Source organism: Pinus tabuliformis, chromosome 1_1 (assembly GCF_031772625.1).
Source record: "Pinus tabuliformis cultivar Carrire ecotype Pingquan chromosome 1_1, CPIR1, whole genome shotgun sequence".
Taxonomy (NCBI): Eukaryota; Viridiplantae; Streptophyta; class Pinopsida; order Pinales; family Pinaceae; genus Pinus; species Pinus tabuliformis.
The window spans coordinates 704,802,632-704,814,900 of record NC_142297.1 but is presented as its reverse complement, the minus strand read 5'-3'; positions in this window follow the sequence as shown (position 1 = coordinate 704,814,900).

Genomic DNA, 12,269 nt, shown 5'->3' with positions numbered 1-12,269 from the left:
AAATATGAACTGGAAGATTATGGGTTTGGTGTATGGAAACTTGTATGTGATTGTTACTTCAAAGTCTCTCCCTCTTTGCAAGAAAACAATGGAATGCTAAAGAAAAAAGTGTCATGTATAACAATATTCATAATAAGGATCTTGATACAATAATATATTAACTTCTGCAAAATAAATCTGGGATAGATTGCAGCTCATGCATGAAGAGGCTAGAAACAACAACGTAGAGAATGAAAAGAGAAAGAGGAAAGGGAAAAACCCATGTCAAAAGGAAAGTGTTTAGTTAAACAAAATATCTACCTGTGTGAATGTGCCTAGCTCTTATGAATAAAAAACAGACAAAAATCAAGCTAGGCTTGACTTATCGTTGGCTAGTATAGAAAGATTGAAGAATGAAAACAATGATTTGAATAAACTGGTGCAGATATGTGATGAGAAAGAGCATGAGTACAAGGAGGAGATTATCAGCCTGAAGACACAACTGGAATAAGAAAGGAGACTAGTAGTGGCGATGAGTAGTAAAATCAAGGAGAGAGACCTACAGTGTAAGAGATTAGAAACTGAGGTTGATTCAGCTAGAAGTAAGTTAGAAGAAAATAATAGGTTGTGTGACCATCTAGAAGAGGACATTGTTGGACATTGGATGAACCAACACTCCACATGTGTTTCGTGACATGGACTAATCGCCTCTCATGGATCCTTACCTCTGGCGATGCGATCATTGACTAACACCTATAGGTTTTGGTTTAACAACAATCGTGATTCCCAACAAGTGGTATTAGAGCATATGTCACGAGTTCGATACACACCCGACTCATGTTGGGGGGGATATTGTTGGATATTGGATAAACCAACGCTCCCCATGTGTTTCGTGACATGGACTAACCACCTCTCATGGGTCTTTATCTTTTGCAATGTGATTGTTGACTAACACCTGCGGGTTTTGGTCTAACGACAATTGTGATTCCCAACAGATCTTGCCTCCACGAAGAATGCAGAAAAGGAAGACATTAATGATGATAATAGAGATGTTCGAAAAGGACTCGTAGGAGAAGGGACATGAACCATGATTAATAAAAAAGAAAATGAAAAAAAGCAGCAACATCAAAAGAAAATGAATGAGATGTAGAAAGGGTTCACTGTAAGAAGATCATTCTATCCCGATCATGAGTTGAACAAATTCGGAAGATCTCAAAGGAGATTCTTTTCTCCTGGGAAAAATATCAGTTGTTTTTCTTGTCATGAACGAGGACATGCTGCAGCAAAATATAAGACCAAGAAAATAAAGTTTAATCAGCAAAATATGAAGCAAATGAGAAGACCCCCTCAAGAAAGAAAACAAAAAAAACAGTCATTCACTAGGTACACAAATCATTTCCATAGTTACTATTATTTGCTCAATGAATTTGGACATAAACTTCTTGACTGTAAACTATATGAAAAAATGGGGCACAAAAAGACACACACCAACTCTGCCATACCTTGGTTAAAAAAGATGTTATTTATGTCACAAACTTTGACACAAAGCCAATGATTGCAGGCTATATACCCTAAACAATCCTAAACATATGACGGAAGAAAATCAAAGCAGACCAAAATCTAAATTAAAAATAAATGCGGACATTAGAAAACAACCTACCAAAATATGGAATAGGAAGAAAAATGATCATCCTATGATTTCAATAATATAATGGATTCATCATAATATCAAGGGTAGTTTCTCATGAAGCAATGAAAAGTCTTGTCAACATCCATGTTAAGACAATGTTCCTTAAAGACATGATTGGCCAATAAATGTGATTAAAAGGCTTTATGGGTTGTGTGTAGGGCATCATGACATTGTTATGAAAAGTAGGGAAATGTGAAAAAGACGAAAATCATATAAACATCAATTATTTTGAGGGTATAAAATTGGAAGGAGCTACTAGATATCCAATATTTTTTTTTTCATATCTAACTCAGGATTTTAAGTGGACCTAACAGTTGCCAAAATCCATCACTTTTAAAATACATTGGCACCACTATGTTTTGAAGCATTCCATGCTAACCCACATTGTATTTGAGTAGCTAAAGATGTGCTTCATTCATGACTCACTTTAACAAGTTTCCATTAAAAAAATCATCCATTAAAAAAATCAGATTCGTTTGGAGTACCAGAGATGATGGATTGAGCATAGAAAATATGATTTTTAAAGGAACGACTTGGGATGATAAAAAATCCTCCCAGGACTTGGCCTTGGATAAATTTGGTAACAAAATGCGAATGTGTAACACCCCTGACACAGTTTCAAAATATTCTTACACTAGTAAACACCTTTCACCTCAACATTGGTTGTTTACCAATGGAAACTGCACAAGTGGATATACCACTCTATATTATGAGTTAAAAATACCAAATGAAATAACTAAAGCGATATAAAGCGCCATTAAGTGGTTACATAAAGAAGATGTGATTCCTGCCAAAAAAAAAAAAAAATGAGTTGTATCGAAGGGATTTTGCATTTGGCACGAAATTGATGTTCTCATTGGAATGTACGCCTGGCCTATTTTTTTGAAACAAAGGCATATGGTGTCCATATGAATGAATATATTGACATCGATGGTGAAAATATTCTTTGGGTCGAAAAGAAAACTGAGACAAAAACAACATTTACAGGCAGGTTGGACCATCCTGTCACAAGAGGCATGCTAGCTGGGATTACTTGAATTTTTGTTTTCATAAAACAATACAATTAAAAAGCTAACATTCCAAGGACTATCGTTGAAATGGCTATCCTAGTTGGAATCGTTAACTATGAGGAGATAGATGTCACAAACTCTTGACAACGAGCTGAATAGAGAAGCACTAGCTATTTTTTGTAAACGTCAATGAGGAAAATGGTGTTCATACATATACACTGTAATCCCAGAGTAGAAACCTCAACTACGGTTCTGTATGGATAGACATCAAAATTATGCCAAGGGGAAGTGACCAATGGACCTGAATAAATAAACATTGTGGTTTCAATAGACAGGGTAAAGGAGATTCTGATGAAAGAGGTGCGTTGGATTGGGATGAATTACAATGATATTTCAGTCATTCATAGGTGCAGCAGATTCAAATGAAAGAGGTGTGTTACATACGTTGGACCTATTTAAGATTCCATAATGTATTGGTGGAAGTGTTAGTTCAAGGCAATATTTATTACATTGCAACATGCGTTACGAATTTGAGGGTGTCATGCTCTAGTTTAGCCCATGTCAAAGTTTATCACGCTCTGACATCAATAGAATGTATTCATATTCGTAGCTTGATATTTGCAGTACATATGTTTGTATAACAACAAAACAATAATATTATAATGGTGGCAACAATTTCTGGCGGCATTGGTATCCGTTTACTTTAGCTACAGAGTTGATGCAATTTAGTAGCTCATGCAAATATTAAGTTAAATAATAAGGACCAATGAAAAACATGAAATAAAAGATGTTTAAGTGCCTTCTATTTCCATGAACCTTGTAGATTGATGCTCAATTAGAGTTATTGGTGTAAAAAAGAAGGAGGATGGAGTGGAAGACGGTGTTGGAAATATTTTCATTGATGGAAAAGGAGACATAAGAAATGGAGAGGCGCAAGGAAAAGGCTAGAAAAAATGCAAGGAGTAACATCAATGCAATGAAAAGCAAGGAACAAAAGAAAACAAAGGAGAAAAAGGAGGACAGGGAGTTGTGATAAATTGAAATGGTTTGATAATGTTGCAGAGATTGCTATATTGAAGAATTTATTGTGATGTAAAATTGTAGATCTAGCTGAATTGTTGTGATGCAAAGGCAAGGCTCCAAGGCAAAGGAATAGATGCCGCAAATATTGTTGTGAAGCATTGACGATCAATATTGTTATTTGATGTTGACATTAGGTTGATGTATTTAATCATTACATGTGGCTGCAATTAATACTGGATGGATTATTTACTTTTGTGTTCTAATATTCAAAATTGGAAATGAATGAGTGGAGGCCAAAGGGTTAAGCCTATTCACTTCATATTCCTATGTGGGATACAAACAACCAAAAAACTATCTTTATAAAAGTTGTAATTTTGGAAGGCATGAAGAGGTTAGAGAATGGGATAATGTGAGGGAACTGATTGAGCTATATTTACTGGCACTTATGAAGCTAATGTGAAGCAGATTTGAAGGGAAGAAGATGAAAAAATGAAGATGGATGTATGAAGAATTTATGAACAGGTAAAACAACACATTGTTATTTCTTGTTTGCATCAGGGGATGGTAGTATTCTTTCAATTTGTGGCTTGATAAATACCCAGTTGGAGTTGGTTGAGGTAGGAGCCTCCTATGGGTTGTCGCCTATAAAACACATATGGGAGTTGGAGCTTCCTTGCATGTTGCAGCTTGTAGAAAATTGAGGTAGTAGCCTCTTGTAGGTTGGAGCCTATAGAAAATTAGATGTAATAAGCAGTAGGAGCTTGCCTTTGCATCACACCAATAATAAAATCGTGGTTTTCTCCCTTTATGTGTTTCCACATATATCTGGTGTCAATATGTGTTGTTATCATGTGTTGATGTGATGTTTTGATTAACTTATTACTTGTTATTCACATATTCAATAAGTTGGCTATTATTTGTTAAGTTTCTCATGCAATGTTTTAGTTACTGAGATTAAGGAAATAATTTTAATCTCCATAAATATACTAAATTGATTCACCCCCCCCCACCCCACACCTCTCCGTTTAGTCAGGTTTTCATCAATTGGTATTAGAGGATGTTCCTTCTGTATAAGTCTAACAACTTGAAGGTAGATCTGGTTGAGTCATGGACTATCAAAGTGTACCCATGTTGAGTACAACAAACTTTCATGAATGGAGAGATAAGGTAAAATATGAACTGGAAGATTATGGGTTTGGTGTATGGAAACTTGTATGTGATTGTTACTGCAAAGTCTCTCCCTCTTTGAAAGAAAACAATGGAATGCTAAAGAAAAATGTGTCATGTATAACAATATTCATAATAAGGATCTTGATAGAATAATATATTAACTTCTGCAAAATAAATCTGGGATAGATTGCAGCTCATGCATGAAGAGGCTAGAAACAACAATGTAGAGAATGAAAAGAGAAAGAGGAAAGGGAAAAACCCATGTCAAAAGGAAAGTGTTTAGTTAAACAAAATCTCTACCTATGTGAATGTGCCTAGCTCTCATGAATAAAAAACAGATGAAAATCAAGCTAGGCTGGACTTATCGTTGGCTAGTATAGAAAGATTGAAGAATGAAAACAATGATTTGAAAAAACTGGTGCAGATATGTGATGAGAAAGAGCATGAGTACAAGGAGGAAATTATCAGCCTGGAGACACAACTGGAATAAGAAAGGAGACTAGAAGTGGTGATGAGTAGTAAATCAAGGAGAGAGACCTACAATGTAAAAGATTAGAAGCTGAGGTTGATTCAGCTAGAAGTAAGTTAGAAGAAAAGAATAGGTTGTGTAACCATCTAGAAGAGGACCTTGTTGGACATTGGATAAACCAACACTCCACATGTGTTTCGTGAAATTTACTAATCGCCTCTCATGGATCCTTATCTCTGGTGATGCGATCATTGACTAACACCTATAGGTTTGGTTTAACAACAATCGTGATTCCCAACAAGTGGTATTAGAGTGTAGGTCACGAGTTCGATACACACCCGACTCATGTTGGGGGGGATATTGTTGGATATTGGAAAAACCAACGCTCCCCATGTGTTTTGTGACATGGAATAACCACCTCTCATGGGTCTTTATCTTTGGCAATGCGATTGTTGAATAACACCTGGGCGTTTTGGTCTAACGACAATTGTGATTCCCAACAGACCTTGCCTCCACGAAGAACGCAGAAAAGGAAGACATTAATGATGAGAATAGAGATGTTCGAAAAGGACTCGTAGGAGAAGGGACATGAACCATGATTAATAAAAAAGAAAATGAAAAAAAGTAGAAACATCAAAAGAAAATGAATGAGATGTAGAAAGGGTTCACTGTAAGAAGATCATTCTATCCCGATCATGAGTTGAACAAATTCGGAAGATATCAAAGGAGATTCTTTTCTCCTGGGAAAAATATCAGTTGTTTTTCTTATCATGAACGAGGACATGCTGCAGCAAAATGTAAGACCAAGCAAATAAAGTTTAATCAGCAAAATATGAAGCAAATGAGAAGACCCCCTCAAGAAAGAAAACAAAAAAAAAGTCATTCACTAGGTACACAAATCATTTCCATAGTGACTATTATTTGTGCAATGAATTTGGACACAAACTTCTTGAATGTAAACTATATGAAAAAATGGGGCACAAAAAGACACACACCAACTCTGCCATACCTTGGTTCAAAAAGATGTTATTTATGTCACAACCTTTGACACAAAGCCAATGACTACAGGCTATATACCCTAAACAATCCTAAACATATGACAGAAGAAAATCAAAGCAGACCAAACTCTGAATTAAAAAGAAATGCGGACATTAGAAAACAACCTACCAAAATATGGAATAGGAAGAAAAACGATCATCCTATGATTTCAATAATAAAATGGATTCATCATAATATCAAGGATAGTTTCTCATGAAGCAATGAAAAGTCTTGTCAACATCCATGTTAAGACAATGTTCCTTAAAGACATGATTGGTCAATAAATGTTTGTTTTCATAAAACAATACAATTAAAAAGCTAACATTCCAAGGACTATCGTTGAAATGGCTATCCTAGTTGGAATTGTTAACTATGAGGAGATAGATGTCACAAACTCTTGACAACGAGCTGAATAGAGAAGCACTAGCTATTTTTTGTAAACGTCAATGAGGAAAATGGTGTTCATACATATACACTGTAATCCCAGAGTAGAAACCTCAACTACGATTCTGTATGGATAGACATCAAAATTATGCCAAGGGGAAGTGACCAATGGACCTGAATAAATAAACATTGTGGTTTCAATAGACAAGGTAAAGGAGATTCCGATGAAAGAGGTGCGTTGGATTGGGATGAATTACAATGATATTTCAGTCATTCATAGGTGCAGCAGATTCAAATGAAAGAGGTGTGTTACATACGTTGGACCTATTTAAGATTCCATAATGTATTGGTGGAAGTGTTAGTTCAAGGCAATATTTATTACTTTGCAACATGCGTTACGAATTTGAGGGTGTCATGCTCTAGTTTAGCCCATGTCAAAGTTTATCACGCTCTGACATCAATAGAATGTATTCATATTCGTAGCATGATATTTGCAGTACATATGTTTGTATAACAACAAAACAATAATATTATAATGGTGGCAACAATTTCTGGCGGCATTAGTATCCGTTTAGTTTAGCTACAGAGATGATGCAATTTAGTAGCTCATGCAAATATTAAGTTAAATAATAAGGACCAATGAAAAATATGAAATAAAAGATGTTTAAGTGCCTTCTATTTCCATGAACCTTATAGATTGATGCTCAATTATAGTTATTGGTGTAAAAAAGAAGGAGGATGGAGTGGAAGACGGTGTTGGGAATATTTTCATTGATGGAAAAGGAGACATTAGAAAAGGAGAGGCACAAGGAAAAGGCTAGAAAAAATGCAAGGAGTAACATCAATGCAATGAGAAGCAAGGAACAAAAGAAAACAAAGGAGAAAAAGGAGGACAGGGAGTTGTGATAAATTGAAATGGTTTGATAATGTTGCAGAGATTGCTATATTGAATAATTTATTGTGATGTAAAATTGCTGATCTAGCTGAATTGTTGTGATGCAAAGGCAAGGCTCCAGGGCAAAGGAATAGATGCCGTAAATATTGTTGTGATGCATTGATGATAAATATTGTTATTTGATGTTGACATTAGGTTGATGCATTTAATCATTACATGTGGCTGCAATTAATATTGGATGGATTATTTACTTTTGTGTTCTAATATTCAAAATTGGAAATGAATGAGTGGAGGCCAAACGGTTAAGCCTATTCACTTCATATTCCTATGTGGGATACGAACAACCAAAAAACTATCTTTATAAAAGTTGTAACTTTGGAAGGCATGAAGAGGTTAGAGAATGGGATAATGTGAGGGAATTGATTGAGCTATATTTACTCACACTTATGAAGTTGATGTGAAGCAGATTTGAGGGGAAGAAGATGAAAAAATGAAGATGGATGTATGAAGAATTTATGAGCAGGTAAAACAACACATTGTTATTTCTTGTTTGCATCAAGGGATGGTAGTATTCTTTCAATTTGTGGCTTGATAAATACCCAGTTGGAGCTGGTCGAGGTAGGAGCCTCCTATGGGTTGTCGCCTTTAAAACACATATGGGAGTTGGAGCTATCTTGCATGTTGCAGCTTGTAGAAAATTGAGGTAGTAGCCTCTTGTAGGTTGGAGACTATAGAAAATTAGATGTAATAAGCAGTAGGAGCTTGCTTTTGCATCACACCAATAATAAAATCATGGTTTTCTCCCTTTATGTGTTTCCACATATATCTGGTGTCAATATGTGTTGTTATCATGTGCTGATGTGATGTTTTGGTTAACTTATTACTTGTTGTTCACATATTCAATAAGTTTGCTATTATTTGTTAAGTTTCTCATGCAATGTTTTAGTTAATGAGGTTAAGGAAAATAATTTTAATGTCCATGAATATACTAAACTGATTCACCCCCCCACCTCTTCGTTTAGTCAGGTTTTCATCAATTGGTATTAGAGCATGTTCCTTCTGTATAAGTCTAACAACTTGAAGGTAGATCTAGTTGAGTCATGGACTATCGAAGTGTACCCATGTTGAGTACAACAAACTATCATGAATGGAGAGATAAGGTAAAATATGAACTGGAAGATTATGGGTTTGGTGTATGGAAACTTGTACGTGATTGTTACTGCAAAGTCTCTCCCTCTTTGCAAGAAAACAATGGAATGCTAAAGAAAAATGTGTCATGTATAACAATATTCATAATAAGGATCTTGATACAATAATATATTAACTTCTGCAAAAGAAATCTGGGATAGATTGCAACTTATGCATGAAGAGGCTAGAAAAAACAATGTAGAGAATGAAAAGAGAAAGAGGAAAGGGAAAAACCCATGTCAAAAGGAAAGTGTTTAGTTAAACAAAATCTCTACCTGTGTGAATGTGCCTAGCTCTTATGAATAAAAAACAGACGAAAATCAAGCTAGGATTGACTTATCGTTGGCTAGTATAGAAAGATTGAAGAATGAAGACAATGATTTGAATAAATTGGTGCAGATATGTGATGAGAAAGAGCATGAGTACAAGGAGCAAATTATCAGCTTGAAGACGCAACTAGAATAAGGAAGGAGACTAGAAGAGGTGATGAGCAGTAAAATCAAGGAGAGAGACCTACAGTGTAAAAGATTAGAAGCTAAGGTTGATTCAGGTAGAAGTAAGTTAGAAGAAAAGAATAAGTTGTGTAACCATCTAGAAGAGGACCTTGTTGGACATTGGATAAACCAACACTCCACATGTGTTTCATGACATGGACTAATCACCTCTCATGGATCCTTATCTCTGGCGATGCGATCATTGACTAACACCTATAGGTTTTGGTTTAACAACAATCGTGATTCCCAACAAGTGGTATCAGAGAGTAGGTTACGAGTTCGATACACACCCGACTCATGTTGGGGGGGATATTGTTGGATATTGGATAAACCAACGCTCCCCATGTGTTTCGTGACATGGACTAACCACCTCTCATGGGTATTTATCTTTGGCAATGCGATTGTTGACTAACACCCGCCGGTTTTGGTCTAACGACAATTGTGATTCCCAACAGACCTTGCCTCCACGAAGAATGTAGAAAAGGAAGACATTAATGATGATAATAGAGATTTTCGAAAAGGACTCATAGGAGAAGGGACATGAACCATGATTAATAAAAAAGAAAATGAATGAGATGTAGAAAGGGTTCAATGTAAGAAGATCATTCTATCCCGAACATGAGTTGAACAAATTCAGAAGATCTCAAAGGAGATTCTTTTCTCCTGGGAAAAATATCAATTGTTTTTCTTGTCATGAATGAGGACATGTTGCAGCAAAAAGTAAGACCAAGAAAATAAAGTTTAATCAGCAAAATATGAAGCAAATGAGAAGACCCCCTCAAGAAAGAAAACAAAAAAAATAGTCATTCACTAGGTACACAAATCATTTCCATAGTTATTGTTATTTGTGCAATGAATTTGGACATGAACTTCTTGAATGTAAACTATATGAAAAAATGGGGCACAAAAGGACACACACCAACTTTGCCATACCTTGGTAAAAAAAGATGTTATTTATGTCACAACCTTTGACACAAAGCCAATGACTGCAGGCTATATACCCTAAAGAATCCTAAACATATGACGGAAGAAAATTAAGGCAGACCAAACTCTGAATTAAAAAGAAATGCGGACATTAGAAAACAACCTACCAAAATATGGAATAGGAAGAAAAATGATCATCCTATAATTTCAATAATATAATGGATTCATCATAATATCAAGGGTAGTTTCTCATGAAGCAATGAAAAGTCTTGTCAACATCCATGTTAAGACAATGTTCCTTAAAGACATGATGGGCCAATAAATGTGATTCAAAGGCTTTATGGGTTGTGTGTAGGATGTCATGAGATTGTTATGAAAAGTAGAGGTATGTGAAAAAAACGAAAATCATATAAACATCAATTATTTTGAAGGTATAAAATTGGAAAGAGCTACTAGATAACGAATATTTTTTTTTTTCATATCTAACTCAGGATTTTAAGTGGACATAACAGTTGCCAAATTCCATCACTTTTAAAATACATTGGCACCACTATGTTTTGAAGCATTCCATGCTAACCCACATTGTATTTGAGTAGCTGAAAATGTGCTTCATTCATGACTCACTTTAACAAGTTTCCATTAAAAAAAATCAGATTGGTTTGGAGTACGAGAGATGGAGGATTGAGCATAGAAAAAATGCTTGTTAAAGGAATGACTTAGGATGATAAAAAAATCCTCCCAGGACTTGGCCTTTGGATAAATTTGGTAACAAAGTGCGAATGTGTAGCACCCCTGACACAGTTTCAAAATATTCTTACACTAGTAAACACCTTTGACCTCAACATTGGTTGTTTACCAATGGAAACTGCACAAGTGGATATACCATTCTATATTATGAGTTAAAAATACCAAATGAAATAACTAAAGCGATATAAAGGGCCATTAAGTGGTAACATAAAGAAGATGTGATTCCTGCCACGAAAAAAAAACATAAAAAAATGAGTTGTATCGAAGGGATTTTGCATTTGGCACGAAATTGTTCTCATTGGAATGTACGCCTCGCCTATTTTTTTTTGAAAGAAAGGCATATAGTGTCCATATGAATGAATATATTGACATCGATGGTGAAAATATTCTTTGTGTCGAAAAGAAAACTGAGACAAAAACAACATTTACAGGGAGGTTGGACCATCCTGTCACAAGAGGCATGCCATCTGGGATTATTTGAATTTTTGTTTTCATAAAACAATACAATTAAAAAGCTAACATTCCAAGGACTATCGTTGAAATGGCTATCCTAGTTGGAATTGTTAACTATGAGGAGATAGATGCCACAAACTCTTGACAACGAGCTGAATAGAGAAGCACTAGCTATTTTTTGTAAAGGTGTAGTCATTGGTGAAATTGCCATTGTTGGAGATAGAGTCTCAATGTTGCAGGGTGTGACTTTAGGGGGCACAGAAAAGGATATTAGTGATCGAAATCCCAAAATTGGAGGAGTTCTAACTGGAGCTTGGGAAACAATTTTTGGAAACCTAACAGTTGGTCAAGGTGTCATGATGGTTGCATGCTCTCTTGTTATGAAGGATGATGGAAAACATCATATTTCAACGATGGATATGTGGGCTAATATTACAATGGTGTGGTATTTTATATGTGCAGATACAATGTTAATAGTGCGTTACTATATGACACCACCCTCCAGGACACTGGAGAATAGTGATGCGAAATCATTTAGCACCCTACCGATGTCTACACTCTCAATAACACTCTCAGAGCTTTATTGAAGTTGGAAGTAAATCAGATTTATTAGAAAGCTATAGCACCTAGGTCGATATGGAGAGGTGGTTCACTTAGTCATGCCGACCGCACATCCTTACAGACAATCCATAGGTTTTTGATTACGAAAACCCAAGGTTGAGGGGGCATGAGACACATTGTCATTGGGGAACTTCAAGTGATTGGTTATTCAAGAAGTATTGAATTTCACAATGTTTCTAACGGA